This window comes from Ahaetulla prasina, chromosome 3 (assembly GCF_028640845.1).
Source record: "Ahaetulla prasina isolate Xishuangbanna chromosome 3, ASM2864084v1, whole genome shotgun sequence".
In the NCBI taxonomy this organism is placed as follows: domain Eukaryota; kingdom Metazoa; phylum Chordata; class Lepidosauria; order Squamata; family Colubridae; genus Ahaetulla; species Ahaetulla prasina.
Genome location: NC_080541.1, coordinates 40,413,220 through 40,432,086, shown reverse-complemented (window position 1 = coordinate 40,432,086; position 18,867 = coordinate 40,413,220). Strand labels below are relative to the sequence as shown.

At 38.9% G+C, this 18,867-nt stretch overlaps 1 protein-coding gene across 1 annotated transcript in view; it reads right to left on the bottom strand.

Moving 5' to 3' along the window:
• Positions 1-585: 585 nt before the first annotated feature.
• Positions 586-18,867, bottom strand: part of PEX2 (peroxisomal biogenesis factor 2) — a 31,159-nt gene continuing 12,877 nt past the window's right edge. The window contains exon 3 of the transcript XR_009154475.1: positions 586-1,870. The gene's annotated coding sequence lies outside the window, so the exon portion shown is untranslated. The remainder of the gene's footprint in view (positions 1,871-18,867) is intronic.

Sequence of the window (18,867 nt, the reverse complement as noted above, 5' to 3'; positions counted from 1 at the left end):
TTGCCAAATCAGGCTGTCATGGAAAAAGTGATTATGTTTAGTCACAGAGATGGAGATATCTTTCCCAATTCCCTCTGAAGGGTTCCCTTTCCATGTTCTCTTTCTTCTACTTGCTCTTGGAAGCAGAAACTAATGCCAGCATCTCTTGTCTGAACGCACATTCTTTCTCTGAAAGAAACTAATATTAGAATATCTTTCTCTCAATTGTTCCATCACTTTTCACAATCATTTCCCTGGATCAGAAAAAAATATCAAGATGTTGCCTACATATTATTACTCATATGTCTATTTAGGAAATTGTGGTATTAACCCATTTTTGGATAAATTGGTAGGGAGGTGGTCAGGCAAGGAAGGCTAAAGGAAAGAGATGTCCTTACATGACAACTGACATAGGTGACGGTTAGTAGCATCCTCCTTCATTTTCAAGGGAAATTAAATGAGGGTTTCTAGATCAGATGGAATGATGGAGTTGAAGAAAGCAGAGAAGAAGAACATTTTCTTGGTTTTTGAAAGTTGTGGAGATGTGGAGATTAAGGATAAAAGAGGCACTGAAAGGATTGGAGTGAGGACCAACAACAAGACAGCTATGGCTTCCCTTTTAATTTCCAAAAACACATTTTCTAAGACACATATTATACATACAGTATGTGAAGTATTTTCTAAATAAATACTTGCTATCTCTGTTTATCTGCAGGCTTTAGATTTTTATATACAATATCACTGGTATAACTGCCACCTATGATGTTACAATATATTCATGAACAGTCTAGTATAGATTATAAATTAGGGTTAGCTAACTTGTGCTTTGTTGTCTCTAGTTTAATTTATTGTGGCTTGTGGTCACTGGTCATTATTTTAAAACCCCACTGGGCCTTTGATCCCTTGAGCGTGGTCACCACCTTAATCATTTTAACCCTTCCCTCACAGATCCCCAATAGTAGCATATGTTTATGTATCATAATCAGGTTGATAGGTTTGTCAGTGCATGGATTATCACCTGCATACTTTAGTGAGCATCCTAATAGCATTAATTAAAACTTTTTTCTTTTCAGTTTTGCATTCATCTAGATACATCTCAAGGCATATATATATAATGTGTGTGTGTGTGTGTGTGTGTGTGTGTGTGTGTACTTTGCTTTTTCTTTTTTCTTTTTGATAAACACTCTACTAAATAGTTGCAACAAATAAATAAAATGAAATATTTATCTATTGAGGCTGTAAGCTTTGCATTGCAAATTGATGAGGAATTCATAATTAAGAAGGAACCCATAATTAAGTACATCTGCTCTAAGCAGTAGCAATTTGCAACTGTGAATTAATGCACTTTTATTGCCATTTGGAGAAACGTTTGTTTTGGTTATTGTTTCAGGGTATTTATTCATTTATTCTCCCACATTACTCATCCCTTGCATGTTTATCTTCAATTGCCTTTCTCTTTTTCATAATAAAGCTGAAGACAAATTTGCTATAAGTCTGTAGCGTAGCTGCAGAAACTGATAACGCAAGCATCACATAAGAGATTATATGAAACAGAAGGTTGCCCTGGAAGCAGTGGTTCTTTTCTTTCCCTATACCCTAAGAATAGTCAATATTATTCTGAAATACTGTACAAAAATACAGCTTTCATATTTCATATGAGGGGGACGGACGATGACATTCTCCAATGAATCTCCAAGAGGGAGATAGAGGCAAAAATGAGAACTGAGTTGTTCTTCCTTGTCTCCTCATGGGGAAGTGCTGATGGTCAAGTGCTGATGCTAAACACCATCACTAAACTGGTTTGTTGTCTTCCTGCTGGTGCCTTTTTAACAAGAGCGTAACTTTATCTTCTTCCATCAAGATACAGGTTTGTAGGCTAAAGGGTGTGAACCTGAAAAAGATGATGAAAGAATATGTTGTAAGAGGTTATTACTGTTTGTTTCTACCTTCACAAAATAAAAATAGTGGGTTCCCTTGTCTACCTGACACTGCTTTATTGATCAAAGGAGCTTAACAGAGAAACCTCCAAAGCACTATCGAAAGAAAGGCTGGAGGGCTGTTGACTGAGAAGGACATTGCATGGATGAAGCTTTCAAGGGCACAATTGTCCCTTATCTAGGAAATTTTCACATACCATTCTATATTATTCAGGAGGAACCCAATACTTACAGCTAACATATTTACTCTGCCATTTAGCATTTACCCCCCAAACCTTCCCCTGAAATGCTAGCAAGAGGCAAATGGATTTTAATACTCAGCAGATCTTTCTAGAGAGTCACTTTGAGCTTTCTCTGGCCCACCTTGACTTGGTACTTCGAATCAATCTGATCAGTTGCTAAGTAGGCAGAAAGAAGGAATTGGGGAGGGAGAAGACTGGGGAAACAAAAGCAGATTTTCTTCCTATCTTAGATTGCTGGCATTTCTAGCATTAGAGGTTAACATATTGTCTGCCTGCTTTTAATAGAAACATTCTTCATGCATTCTAACAAATCATGTATCTCTGAATTCTGCATATAAATTTGTAATTTTGTCAAGAGCTTGTAATGACATTGATAAATGATGTAACTGAAACCCCTTGGTTGAAATACAGCTTTAATTATGGACACCTGAGTCCTTATTATTCCTTATATTATTTCTGTCATAGCACTATCTTGTCCTACTAGCTGGTCCTCTAGTGCAATTTGCTTTATCAGCAGCTCAAGAAATGCAGTAAGGTATAGCAGCCTCTGTCTATGTTAATTTACTCTGCCGAAGGTAATATAGATCTGTAGGATTTTTTTAAAAAATCATGCAGAGCCACAACAGTAAGTTCAGATTTGAGTTTATTCTCAAAATGGAAACTACATATGATGCTGAGTTTCACCCAGCGGTTTGTGTTTGCCTTTTTGAAGGTAATTCAACATTAGATGCTGGAATGAGGAAAGGAAAAATGGATGACAGATGCGTAGCAAATTCCTTTCCAGCTCTTTGTCTGCTTAAAATCATTTCTCCAATTGCTTTTCCATTTTGGGTGAAAGCACACTGTGTGCCGATATTTTTTTTTCTTCAAATGGAGAAAGCAGCTAGGAGGTAAAAGGAATCCATTTTGAGCAGTCATATAGCAATTTTTTAAAAAAAGGAGCCATTCAGGTTTTCCTCCCAAAATTGATACTATATGGAAAATAGCAGCTGCTTTGAATTTTTAAAAGGAAGCTCAAACCAGTAGATGAAACAATCAAAAATGCAGAAGTTACTCCCACCAGTCAGTGATACAATTGGGCAGAAATTAGGGCCCACCACAACCAAATTAGATATAGGGTCAGAATACAGCAGACATGGCTTAACACTTATACACTAAAGTATACAACATGTATTATTCCAAAATCTGATTCAGATTGGAAATTTCAAGGAGGCAAGATATAATTCAAATAAGAGTTTTGATGGCAACAAGATTACAATCAGTTCAATTCAAAATTGGATCTAGTGACAAATCTGACCATAGGTTTAAATGGGAATGCACCAAAACACTAACAGTTGTTCTACTTTTTGATAAAATGGAATAAAAATAGCAGACATTTCAAGGATTTTGGTTAAAAAAATATTTCTCTGCAGTTCTTTATGGCAGAAATAGCATGGACTGGAAAGAAAACAGAACGGCCGTTGCTCAATAGTCCATCAAAGAGCTTAGATAAAACCTTAACCATTGTAGAAATTGTCCACCTTAAGAATAACAATTTTTATTTTATTTTATTTGTTTGTTGAACATGTACAAGGTAGCAAGTATAAGTATAAACATAAGCATGAAAAAAAGGAAGTAAATACAGATAAATGGGGACAGTAAGACAGGGATAGTAGGCAGGCTGGTGTGCTTATGCACGCCTCCTCCAAACAATGTTTGAAGACTGTTTTAAAGTAAATTTTAAAAGAAAAGTCTGAGAAGTTTGCATAATACTATTACTGTGGATATATGCTTAAAATGATGCTAATCTGTATAAGATGCAATATTTTAAATCTCATAACCATTTACACAATGAAGATAACTGACAATAGAAGAGAAATTCAGAGAACTAATAAAAATAAATTAATTTGAAGCAATGAATGGGACACATGGAGAATGAAAAGAAATGGAGGGGGCAAACACATAGACTAATGGACTATATATAGAAATGTAGACTGAAACTTGATAAAATATAACAATAAAAGAATTTGTGAATCTGAAAATAGAGTATCATTCCAAAATGCATTTAAATACATAATGATAATGAATTGATTTTTTGAAAAGCAGCAAAATTAGAAAATACACAAGAGATATTCCCCAAAGCATTCCAATAAGCAGCATTTGCAGAGGTGATAAAATTTAATGGCCAACCACTATGTTTCTCATCTGAGCATCCATCATATCACTCAGCCCTCCTTCAGATTTAGATAAGTGGATATGGAGAGTAAACTGGAACAACATTTGGGGCTCTGCAAAGCTGTAAAACATCAGAACATTAATCAAAACTCAGAATCTCTCAGATGTTATTCTTCCTTTAAACAGTTTAATGACAGAAATACCAGCTCTACAGCTATAATTGCCACACGGTTTTCTTTTTAAACAACTGAACAGGGACAGCTAATAGGAGTTTAGCAATGGAATTCAACAGGAGGAAGAAATAAAGTAGAGAAAGTCTACAAAAACTGCATACTTAGCTGGGTGAAAAGGTCATTTCTAAAATACATGCTGATTGTGAGGAATATGTTCTGAGAGTTTCAGATTGCCCATTGTGGAAGCGTTAACAATTGTTTCTTGCTGAGTAAGCAGAATATATACTTCAGATATTGTAAAAAGAACATAAAGCAGTCAGTTTGAAAGAAACAAGCTCACTTGTAACGGAATTGATTGCAAGCATTAATTGAAAATAATGAAGTTTATGGAAACTCATTGTTCTCCTCAAGCAAAAAAACCCCCACACTCCACACTTCAATGAATTTCTGTATTTCAGTTCCTCTGGATGAATGAAAGTATCTAAAACCAAACAAAGGAAGCACTGCAATAGACGTTGATACATAAAGTGATTTGCTAGAAGTATTTTTTTTTTTAAATCAAAGGGAGGAATATTTTCAGTATAAGACAGTAAGAAGGTAACCTGTACTGCTAGAACGCAATAATTTTCAGCACCTAACCCTAACAGAAGAAATATGTTTAAAGCCTCCAGTGAATAACAATACAAGACCAAACTGAAAATGTGACTTCTGACTCTTCTTTCTAAGATTTATTTAGAAGATTAGGAAGTTTAATTGCATTTGGGAGAAATGATCTAAAGCTCGTGAGACAGTAATCCTAATAAGGCAAGGCCCTAGTCCTTTAACTATGTTTAGTTAAATGTAATTACATTTCAAATGTATACCTTCTGACTAAATACAGAATAAAGCTGCTATTCATTCATTCATTCATTCATTATTTGTAAAATTAATTAGTGCCTATCTTACCACAAGATAACTCTGGGCAGCTTACAATATTGGGAGAAACATTCTTACCATTGGCTATGACAACAATTTTTAGAAACTAAAATCACTCATAAAAATTCAGAAATAATATTAAACAAATTCTCAGATATACAGTATTTGATTTGGTATATGGCTATCATTTTTAGGGGGACGATGAAAAGAATTCTGACATAACTTTTCTATAAGCAAGATTTTATAGTTTGAGTCATCTGCAAGTTGATGAGATATATTTATAGATCATGAGCAAGCCTGCTGATACACGTATTTTATGAGAGGAGACTTCAACATGTAGCAGTTACAATGTGGGTGGACATTACAAAGTTATTCCTTTGTTCTGTTGACAACCATATGCAAAGGCAGGTTTAGTTCTATGAAAGTTCCTACAAATGTCTGAAATTCCTTATGTCCCAATCACAAAAGCTGTTCTGCTAAGACTACTGTAACTACTGGTCATGTGGTCGTCAAGTAAGAAACAGGGTGAGCAAAGGTCTAGAGTGCCAGACAGTGTCTTTGATTTCCAGGTGCATAAGATCCAGGATGATTTGAAGAATGTTTGACTGTATCCTAAAAGCATATTAGATGAGTTAAGTGAAAAAGATGGATAGGATGAGATCACATGAATGTCTGGTGATTCTTTTAAAACCCTTCTCGCCTAGCTAGAATACTGGTTGATGTCAAACTGAAATCTGTTCTTTTTCATGCCTTATAGAGTTCACTTAACTGTTAGCTAGAATAAATGAGACTAGATTACTATTTAGGAGGCTACAAATGCTAAAGACAGAGTTTAGCTTGACAATTTTAAAAAATGGCTTAGCTAGGCCATCAGGTACTTAATCAATGTTGCCATGAATTTGAAGTGATGTTAGAAAAAGAGATTTAGATAAGGGTAATTAGTAAGATGTACAAAACTCAGATTCAAAGCAAGCTGTAAAATTACTTGAGAATTATCCTTTCACTTCTAGGTCACTAGTTCAGATGTATACTGGATGTATACATTACAAAGTAATGCTGGTTATCCTGGGAGCCAAAAGAGTATATTTTATTCTAAATATTTACAAGCCATTTGCACGTTAATGGCTGGGTTGACTTCACATGAAGAAGCACAAACTAGCCCAACGTATTTTAGTTTACTTCTGCATGTTATGCAATATAGTTAGCCAGGATTAAAAGACACAGAGTAAAAATCTGCATTTGTTTCTTCCCAGTTCTCCAACCGTTTGCCACTAAAATAAAGCATCTTGTTTCAAGTTAAAAATAAGGATGACATTGAGAGCATGAGCCAAACCCAGTGGTCAAATCCAATTGTTTTATTACCAGTTCTGTGGGTGTGGCAGGGGAAGGATGCTGCAAAATCTCCATTCCCACCCCACTCCAGTTGAAGGATACTGCAAAATCTCCATTCCCACCCCACTCCAGGAGAAAGAGACTGCAAAATCTCCATTCCCACCACACTCTGGGGCCAGTTAGAGGTGGTATTTGCCGGTTCTCCAAACTACTCAAAATTTCCGCTACCAGTTCTCCAAACCACTCAAAATTTCTGCTACTGATTCTCCAGAACCTGTCAGAACCTGCTGGATTTCACCCCTGGCCAAACCTATTCCATTTATGCAACAAAAACAATGAGGCCCTCCTTTCTTGCCTTCTTAATCCATAAATACGTGCAGACCATCCTACTGAAATTGGCCATTTTCATACCGAATTCTGGTGCTCTGATTCCAGCTCCTTTGTGGGCTCTCTCTCTCTCTCTCTGTGATTCACCTGATTTATCAAAGATTTGTCATTCCCCCAATTAATTCTGATATTTTTGTGCATGTGGTTTCACAACTTCACTTGATACTCTCCAATAGCCGTCAAGAAGGTTGAGAGAAAGTCTGTTCAGTTTGACTGTGCTTGAACTACCAATGCTTTATGACAGATGATACTTCCCAGATCAAAAGGTTTTCCAGAGAAATTATTTTCGTAATAATCTGCCAGGTAGTTCAGTTTCACACCTGGTTGATCTAGAATAGACAGAGATACCAATATATTTGATAAGAATTCTGCTTTGAGGTATTTTCACAATCATTGATCCTAAGCAGTTCTTTGGTACATTAGTGACTGAAAGCAGAGTGGTAATCTCTGATTCTTTTGACTTTGTGGATCCCATTGAAATAGACAAAGTCTTCTATAAACTGAGACCTACAATTGTGAGCTTGATCCAATCCTTTCTTTGGATAGCCAAAAGCATCATGAGCAGATGGATCTCGGAGATAATGAATGTTTCTTCAAAGGTGGGTATAATACTGAAGGAGGCAATACTGTCCTATCCAGAAACAGTCCTCCCTGGATGTAGACATATCTAATAACTTTTGTCTAGTTTGCAGTTTCTTGGTGACTGCAACTAAAAATGATCTCAGAGGATTTCTGTATCCTTTTCAATCATAGTCCAAGACCAAGGTCATAGGCTTAATGCCATTTTGGTGGACCTAAATTGAGATCTAGACAATCAGAGTATGATTCTGGATAATTATTCTGGACCACCTATAAGAGTTAGGTTTTGGAAGCACCATCTCATAATAGTTTCATTAATACTTGCCTGGGAATTTCTACTGAGTGATCCTAGAATGGGGGGGGCACACTTGAGCCCATGATAACTCCAGTGTAGAAGTTCACAGAGGTCTCCCCATTAATAGATAAATAAAACTGTGAAGAGAAGTAATCATTTTAGAATGGGATGCAATTAGGATATTCATGAAATCAAGTTATTACATTGCCATTCTGGGCTGAGCCTGAGATGCCATTGAAGTTTTGAAAAGTTTGATGGGGAAAAAACTGAGATTAAATCTTACTGCCAGTAGTGATTTAGGATTGGGTCATGGTCCCTCTGAGGGTGGTTCAAGACTTGGGTGCTCTCCTAGACTCTAGACCAGACCTGGGCAAATTAAGGCCCACGGGCCACATCCGGCCCTTTGTACGTCCCTGTCCGGCCCGCGTGAGGCCAATCATAAACACCATAAATTAAACTTTTTTTTTAACTTTTATTTTGAAAAATAAATTGTACTGGTTCAATAATTGTTTTTCTTATTTAACCAATAGACCACAGTTTCACATAACCTAATATACATATTTACAGAGTGCTTTATTCTTCTGATTATCAGTACCAGCTATTCAAAATATTTAATTTAAGTATTTTACAATGAAAGAAAGTTGGTGGCCCTCTGACACAATTCAGGCTTCTCATGCGGCCCCTGATAAAAATTAATTGCCCACCCCTGCTCTAGACAGAGGAAGTCTATAGAAGCTGGGCCTGGTGTGTCCTGATGGTCAGTTACACTACTACTTGATCCAGGTTGTCATCTTGATTGACGTACAACAACTCAACATGAGACTCCCTTCGGATGTCTAAAAGTTGCAGCAGCTAAGGGGCTAGTGGGACCATTGTGCAAAGGCAGAATAACAACAATACTAAAATTTTCCCCTTTATTACCAATGTACTTCCATGTCCAATTTCAGAATGCTGGTTATTAGTTTCAAACATGGCATAGCACGATATATATCAAGCAGTGCTTCCAAGAACTGTAATCTACCTATCCAGCTGGGAGATATTGAAGGCCTAATTTTTGAAAGATGCATACGAAATAGACTAGATGAAAGTTTCAGTGATTGTTCCCATCCTCTAGAATATTTTGTCTCTGGAGGTCCATGTAGTTCCACCAGACTTTCAAGTCAGCTGATTAAAGATAGTCATCACACAGTGTTTTTTTTAACATAATTGTTTCCCTTGAAACGATAATTTTAACTTTAATTTTGTTCATTGCCACAAACCTTATGGTTAGGTGGATTATAAAAACTGTAAACAAACAAACAAACAAACAAACAAACAAACCAGCCAACCAACCTCTCATCTTATATTTAACTTCCTGAAACACTTAATATAGTCTTATGATGGATGCATCATGTTGTAGTGATGCTCGTAACAATTCTAAAAATTTCTAAATGTGTCTCAAAACCTAAAGCTACTGGGGATTCCTGAGGAATGATTGGTTTGGATCATTTTCTGAAATGTTAAAAAGTATACACTAACCCAGGGGTAGTCAACCTTTTTATACCTACCACCCACTTTGGTATCTCTGTTAATAGTAAAATTTTCTAACCACCCACCGGTTGCACAGTAATGTGCCATGTATTGTCGTCTGCACATGCCTCTCACGCATTGTAGATTGGGTTTGGGGGGGGAGATGCGCGAGCTATTCTGGAATGAGGCTCTTTTGTTTGTGGTCACACTATAGCGCCATTTAGTTTCACTTACATAACACGAACTAAACATGCGCGGGCGATACAAATAGTATATTTTCAGAAATTTAAATTGTCACGGGGAATTTTATGAAAACCTAATGAAAATGTTTTTAAATAATTCTATGAAATTTTTTCAAAAAGTCAATTAAATTTTTAAAAAAGGAAAGTGCTTCAGTATCGGACAAAACCCCTACCGCCCACCATGAAAGCTGGAACGTCCACTACTGGGTGGTAGGGACCAGGTTGACTACCACTGCACTAATCTGTGGCTTTTTATTGTTATTTTTTAAATAATTGCAACATAGGTTTACCTTGTTTTATCTATTAACATGGGTTAATCAAATTTTGCCTTTGCTTCATACAACATAATTTTCCATCTGTGATATGGATAATTAAAAAATATAGTGTTAAAGAGACATAGAAGTTTTAGCTGAGTGGTTCGATATAGGATCCTTTATTTGTATTTGTGGGTTATCACAGAAAACACATGTTTAGTCCTGATACCAAACTCAGATTTAATTAATAATGCCAGAAATGAGAGAATCTGTGCTAGCATAGGCAAAACAACCACTATAAATGTTTTTTTATTTCTTTGATTAATGTGCTAGAGCCAATGTTTGCACAAGACAACTTAAAATATATCTGCAACAATGTCAGTATTTTCAGTTTTAGTGATAAGGATAAGGATGCAAATACAATAGTAGTGTCAAAAGTCTCACATAGTTAAGTGCCTTTATATCCTTGATGCTACAATTACCATAGGTGAAGTAGGTCCTGTAAAAATAATTTGACATTTATTTATAGTCTGAGTTCTTTGCACTTTTCTCACATTTTTTTTACTGCAAGTGAAACTGTCACTGTTGCATTTTATATGTATTGCTCATTTTGCTTATGAGAAAAGTTTCCTATGCATAATTTTTGACTAGTTTTACATCATTCAAATGTGCTGCCTTCTGCTGCAAGACATCAGGCGATACTTTTTTAAAAACTATATTGTTAATCTTTTCTCATCTTGTTCTATTTCTGAATCTATTTCTTTTTACCAAATTCCACATTCCGTTCTGGTTAATTTAGTCCTCCAGGCATTCAATAAAATTACATTTAGGGTTAATGAATTTCCATTAATATCTGCAGGTAAAAATTAATTTAATGTTTTAGAATATAAATTAAATCCAGGTCCTTTTAATAAGTCTACTAAGTACAGCGGAAATAGCAGTGGTTATATTGTGCAAATGGTGGTTTCTCTGCATACACAGAAAATGTGTATGCACATCTGTGGGGGCTCCTGCCCTCTGGAATGAGCTGCCTCCGGGGTTTCGTCAATTCCCCGACCTCCGGACCTTCCGCCGTGAGCTGAAGACATTGTTGTTTCGACATGCAGGACTAGCTTAAACGTAGTTTTAAATTGGGGTTTTACATTGGGTTTTTTTTAAATGGGCTTTTTAATCGTATTTAAAATTTTTAGGCATATATTGAATTAGTTTTTTATACTGTTTTTAACCTGTATTATATGTATTGTGGTTTTTACTGGCTGTGAACCGCCCTGAGTCCTTCGGGAGAAGGGCGGTATACAAATGCAATCAATCAATCAATCAATCAATCAATCAATCAATCAATCAATAAGGTAAGATATTAAACAAACTTTCCAGGGAGGAGCCCTTCTATACATACATACATGCATGCATACATATACATCATACATTGTTATAATTATAATTATAATTATAATTATAATAATAATAATTATTATTATTATTTATTATTATTATTATTATTTATTATATTTGTATACCGCCCATCTCCCGAAGGACTCAGGGCGGTTCACAGCCAATAAAACAACAGAAAACATATAATACATATAAAACAGCAAAAAAGAATAGAAAATTAATTCAATTGATGGCCTAAAACTTTTAAATACAAATTTAAAACCCTGTTTAAAACCCCTGATTTAAAACCCCAATTTAAAACTACGTTCACACTAGTCCTGCTCTTCGAAACAGCAACATCTTCAGCTCGTGGCGGAAGGACCTGAGGTCGGGGAGTTGACGAAGCCCCAGAGGGAGCTTGTTCCAGAGGGTAGGAGCCCCCACAGAGAAGGCCCTCCCCCTGGAGGTCGCCAGCCGACATTGTTTAGCTGATGCTATCCGGAGGAGGCCCTCTCTGTGAGAGCGCACTGGTCGGTGAGAGGCTAATGGTGGCAGTAGGCGGTCCCGTAATTATCCCGGCCCTAAGCCATGGAGCGCTTTAAAGGTGATAACAAGTACCTTGAAGTGAACCCGGAAGACCACCGGGAGCCAGTGCAGATTACGCAGGAGGGGTGTTACACGAGAGCCACAAGGTGCTCCCTCTATCACCCGCACAGCCGCATTCTGGACCAGTTGGAGTCTCCGGGTACCCTTCAAGGGGAGCCCCATGTAGAGAGCATTACAGTAGTCCAGGCGGGATATAACAAGGGCCTGAGCGACTGTGCATAAGGAAGCCCGATCCAGAAAGGGGCGTAACTGGCGTACCAGGCAAACCTGATAAAAAGCTCCCCTGGCGACGGCCATCATATGATCATCTAAAGACAGCCGTGCATCCAGGAGGATGCCCAGATTGTGAGCCCTTTCCGTGGGGGCCAATAGCTCGCCCCCAATGGTCAGTGATGGAATTAGCTGACTGTACCGGGCCGCCGGCATCCACAGCCACTCGGTCTTGGTGGGATTGAGTCTGAGTCTGTTCCTCCCCATCCAGACCCGTACGGCTTCCAGGCACTGGGACATCACTTCAACAGCCTCGTTGGGGTGGTTAGGGGTGGAAATATAGAGCTGAGTATCATCAGCGTATAGATGACAACTCACCCCAAGACCATGGATGATCTCACCCAGCGGCTTCATATAGATGTTGAACAGAAGAGGCGAGAGAACCGACCCTTGCAGCACCCCACATAAGAGGCGCCTCGGGGTCGATCTCTGTCCCCCTGTCAACACCGTCTGCGACCGGTCGGAGAGGTAGGAGGAGAACCACCGATGAACAGTGCCCCCCACTCCAAGTCTCCTGAGTTGGCGCAGCAGGATACCATGATCGATGGTATCAAAAGCCGCTGAGAGATCTAATAGGACCAGGATAGAGGAACAACCTCTGTCCCGAGCCCTTAAGAGATCATCAACCAGCATGACCAAGGCTGTTTCCGTGCTGTGACCAGGCCGGAAACCGGACTGGAATGGATCAAGATAGACAGTTTCATCCAGGTACTGGGGCAACTGTCGTGCAACCACACTGTCGACAACCTTTGCCACAAAGCGAAGGTTGGAGACCGGACGATAATTTGCTAAAATAGCTGGGTCCAGGGAAGGCTTCTTGACGAGGGGCCTCACCACCGCCTCTTTCAAGGCGGCAGGGAAAATACCCTCCATCAAAGAAGCATTCACAATTTTCTGGAGCCAGCCTCCTGTCACCTCCCGAGTGGCCAGTACCAACCAGGAGGGACACGGGTCCAATAAACATGTGGTCGCATTCAATCCCCCCATTAACCTGTCCATGTCCTCAGGAGCCACAGGATCAAACTCATCCCAGATAATAACATCAAGACCTGCCTCCCCCACCCCGTCCGGATCTACCCAATCTGTGTCCAACCCTTCCCGAATCTGAGCGATTTTATCAAACAGATATTGTCCAAATTCCTCAGCTCGACCCTCCAAGGGATCCTCTACCGCTCCCTGATGGAGGAGTGAGCGGGTCACCCTAAACAGGGCGGCTGGGCGGTTATCTGCTGATGCAATGAGGTTGGAAAAATACTCCCGTTTTGCCAGCCTCATCGCCACTAGATAGGTCCGAATTTGAGACCTAACAAGTGTCCGGTCAGATTCGGAGTGGCTGGCCCTCCAGATACTCTCTAGGCGTCTTTTCCGGCGCTTCATCTCCCTCAGCCCCTCCGAGTACTAAGGGGCTAAACGAGATCGGCACCGGGTCAGAGGCCGCAAAGGCACGACTCGATCTAGAGCACCAGCCGCCGCCCGATCCCAGGCGGTGACCAGAGCTCCAGCCGAGTCGTGGGCTAAATTCTCAGGGAATAGCCCAAGCTCCGTCTGGAACCTTCCAGGGTCCATCAGGCGCCTGGGACGGAACCAGCGAGTCGGCTCCGTCTCCCTGCGGCGGGGGTCAGCGGTTCGAAAGTCCAGCTGAAGGAGCAAATGATCTGACCATGACAGGGGTCTGATAACTAACTCCCCTAATTCCAGATCATTCAACCACTGTCCAGAGACAAAAATCAAATCCAGAGTGTTTCCCCCGATGTGAGTGGGGTCGTTCACTAACTGGGTCAGGTTCAAGGCCGTCATGGAAGCCATGAACTCCCGAACTGATGTGGATGCTATCCCCACCGACGGCAGATTGAAATCCCCCATGACCATAAGCCTGGGGGTCTCTACTGCCGTCCCGGCGACCACCTCCAACAGCTCAGGCAGGGTTTCTGTCATGCAGCAAGGAGCTAGGTACGTGATCAGTAAACCCACCTGAACCCCACGGCCCCACTTCACAAGGAGGGACTCACATCCAGTTATCTGTGGCACAGTGATCTCCCTCGGCTCAAGACTCTTGTTGATAATAACCGCCACTCCCCCACCCCTACCCTGGGCCCTGGCCTGATGGAACGCACGGAAATACGGTGGGCACATCTCTATCAGGGGAACCCCCCCTTCCGTGCCCAACCAGGTCTCCAAAATGCCAATCAGGTCCGCACCCCCCTCCTGTATAAGATCGGAGATGAGGGGGGCTTTATTTATAACGGACTTGGCATTGCATAACATCAGGCGAAGGTCCAGCTTCTGAGGATTTAAGCCACTCGGGGAACGGGAAACTATCGGGGGACCGGAGTGCGCGATCGCTCATAGATAGCGCGGGCGCACTCCCCGAACCTGGTATGGGCCCCCACGTCCGCCATACCTGCCCCTCCCACCCACCGTGCAGATAGAACTACCCTCATGACCATGAGCTCTAGCCTCTTCTTCCACCTCAGAATCGATGATGTTTATGCCGCGAGCCGGCACAGGATCTAGCAATGGCTCCGATAGGTATCCCCCTGAACCTAACTTCGCCGTCCCACCCTTCTCCCTGGATAACTTATATAAGAATTTACTATAACGCCTAGTTAAAAAACCCCTAAGCCTCCTCTTAGAAGCATGCCATTACACATACATATACTGTACATAAGAATTGTTGGCATAATGGTTAGAATGTAGTATTGCAGACTAACTCTACTAACTTCCAAGAGTTCGATTCTCACTGGCTTAAAGCTGACTCAGCCTCTCATTCTTCTGAGGTTGGTAAAATAAGGACCCAGATTATTGGGGGCAATATGCTGACTCTGTAAACTGCTTAAAGAGGCCTGTAAAGCACTATGAAGCAGTATATAAGTCTAAGTGCTATTGCTATTGCTATATATATTTGCATACACACATTTGGTTCCCATGTCCATGTCTCCCTTTGATGCATCCACCTGCCCCTTATATTGCATTGTTTTATTTGAATATATTTGTTATAAGAAGATGCCATCTTTAAAGAGCTCAATGTAGCATAGACACCTATTCTAATTTTTCTCGCGACGCCAACGTTGTGAGTTAAGATAGGCATAGAAAGAATCTCCCTAGCCCCTCAGGAGATCCCTGGATGTGGACAGACCTGAACCTGGGTTTTCCCAGATCTGAACCTAAAATCTAAAGTGCTTCAATTGTGCTTGCTGGGGAATTCTGGGAGTTGAAGTCCAGACTTCTTAAAGTTGCCAAGGTCAAGAAACATAGATGAATCTTGCTTCACAGGGCTGCAGTTTAATAAAGATGGCAATCAGCTGTGAGTGAATTGTGATAAAGCAACTCACTCCCACAGAGAGTTTTACAATCCATGAAAACACTGGTGCTGCCCAAACTGCCGTAAGCGTCAACAGGAATAATTAGCAAGCCGTTCTCTATCCACCGCACAGTTGGAAACAAACCTCTATCCACTTAGCTGAAAGAAAGTACCCTGATCTAGAAGAAAGTACCTTCCAAGTGGGCATGTATAGAATTGTATTAGACATTTCCCAAGAGAAACAGTGGACATATAGCTTTTCTATGTGGTGGTTGTGGATTATTGTTTTTTTTTACAAGTTATTACAATGTATAATAGAGAGCAGTAAAGGAACTGATCATCTACCCAAAGAAAGAATGGCAGTATGATTACTTTAGGTTTATTTTGAAAAGCTGATGAGACAGCAAACATTAGTGAATTCTATTAAAAAGATTAAGCACACACACGTGTGCGTGCGTGCACATACACATTCTTTTTGTTTTTTTTTTAAAAAAGTACATTGCTAGCATTGGGAATGGTTGATATGATTTTACAACTGAAGAGGGATGGAAATTACAAAACATCTGCAATGAAATTGGTTTTCTGTGAAAAACTGATGAATCACTTACTGCCAATGACTGGAAGGAAAAATACTTGTTTATACCCTTATGTAATGAATTTTTATGAGGTGAAGTTTGCTGTTTATAAAAAAAATACACTTTAAACTGCCAAAGATGTAAAATAATAGAATTCCAAATTCAAAGCAATGCATTACTGCAAAGACAATCACAAGTAGAATACTATCTGCTCCCAAACACCCAAGCAATTCCATTACTCTTATAATGACATTAAAGTGTTTCATCCATCCAGTTAAGTGGGGGGTGGCAAGGAAATGGACGGGTGGGGGGATAAACTGCATTCCAATTCAAGTTGAAAGCAGATCTGCATTCAGGGTTTCTGAGTTCCAGAATATCTTTTTCTTCCTCCTGGAAAAAAAGACCCAGGGAGGCCAAAAGGTTCATAAAGAATAAAATGATGTTCCTTAGCAACTGTTCCAAAAAACAAAAATCGAATGTTGAGGCGCTTTCTGCAGTGGACGGAATCCAGATTTAAGATGCACCTCTGTCTCATTTTGATACACCAGTTTCACAACTGAAAGAGGGATGTTGAAACTCAAAGACTTGAGTTTCTTTCGGTAGCTGCAAAATGCTTTGTACGTTTGCATCTCTAACAGTTAAAATAATTACTCTCTCTAAAGACAAGAGAACAACTTTAAATAGGAGTGCAAATTAATTCATGTTCTTGCTTGTGGCTAAGGTGGGGAGACTGAAGCTCTGTGCCAAACTGGTTGCTAAACTAATGATTACAACTTAATTACCCTCAATGTGCTTAATATCAAACCCCCATGGATTCTTGTCAAAGTGCAAACTGTAACGCTAGTCCTTGTTGGGCAATTGTTTGAGAAAATTAACTTGCTTAGTTAGCAGAACGTACAGTATATATCATAATGAAGGGCAAAAGTTATCCCACTGAAACTGTTCTGTACTGGGTGACGATGAGGAGGATGTTTTTCTGGCAGAAAACCCCTGCAAAGATATCTTCACTGCCAGGCTTTTTTCAACGGCCAGTGTAGGTATTACTGGAGCAATCAATCATTGTCCATTCTGTGGCAGAATTGGACACTGATATTTTCCTAGATAAGAGGTTCATTGCACTGGCTAGGGACTCAGGAGCACTAGGTTGTGCCATAGTTCATACTCCTGCTTCCAATCGAAAGGCAGGCTACTGAGTAATTAAGAGTAACCTTGTTTTCCTAATTTACAATCCCTTGATTGACCATCACTAATGGAGAACATATTGAATCCTCATGCTGGAAAACACTTTCTATCACTACAAGATTTGAGGATGGCATATTCTTTGAATGACTCGTCCAGTGTTGATGCTGTATGGTCCTGAGTTAATTTTAATTTTAAACTTTCTATGCCATCATTTGATACCAAATTTTTCTCCGACTACATGTTAGTGTACACAATTACAAATTATTTTTTATATAAGACTGTATCTTGCACAGTTAGGATAATATATGGAATTTAGAAGTGCTTGTATCTCAAAAGAATGTGATGATGCTTCATAATAATCAAATACATATGAACTTTGTAAGAAAAGTAACCACTTGGGTACATTGTGTTTACTTATCTAGGCAAACCATCCTTAATTTTTTTAATTGTATTTCAAAAAGATATAAAATACAAAGAAGCTGTAAAAAAAAAGCTCAGGAGGAAGGAAAAGGGAGAAGGAAAAAAGCAAAATTGGGAATGCAGTTAAAAAAAAGGAAAGAGCTATGAAAGAAAATAAATAACTTCTGGTTTCTTTGGTGCAAATACAAATATAAAATAGAATATCCCTTTGAATTAAAATTAAATCATTAAGATGCCATAGTTTTATAATCAATAATAAAATATAATCATCAAAACCCAAAGTTAAAATTTCATTTCTTTCCATTTCACACAAAACGTTCAGGACTGGTTTCCAAGTAGAGATGAAGCTAGACAAAGTTTTTTCTCCAATCAAAGCATCAATTTCACCATCTCTGCCAAACCCATTAGTTTCACTATCGATTCTTATATCAAGGATACTTATGAATCTTTCTATCACTGTGCAACTATCTATCTATCTATCTATCTATCTATCTATCTATCTATCTATCTATCTATCTATCTATCTATCTATCTATCTTTGCAACTGTTATCATGCATAAAAACAATGTTCTGTCGGTTTTTAAAATCTGTTTATCCATCAAATCTAAATGAAAAGGTTATGGCTTTACTTATACATTCAATTTGAAAAAAAAATCTGAATTAAAATGTATCTCAATTATTTGAACTGAAATGCCATCCTTTCTGATCATTCTTCGCTTTCTTAACATCCACCAAAAATGATAAATGGTACCTTCAGACTGTTTACATTTCCAATATACATTTGGCACACTCTTATACATCTTAGACAATTTATTAGGTGTTAGGTGTTATCATTAAGTAACAATGATATATTATCTTATAAAATTATCTTTTCAATCAATACATTTGAATTAAATAAATTTTATTTTTATCCTTTACAGCCCATATCCCACTAATCCAATATTATATTCCAACCAAAATTCTTTGCTCATTTAATCATACAATCTTTGACTTACTCATCTTCAGTGTTCATTTTCAACTGCAGTTTGTACATTTTAGCAATCACATGTTCATCATTAGTACACACTTATTTCCAACTCAAAGTCTGTTTTCTCATTGGTAAACACATAACTCCTTATCCAGTTTAAATCTTCTATTAACTGGA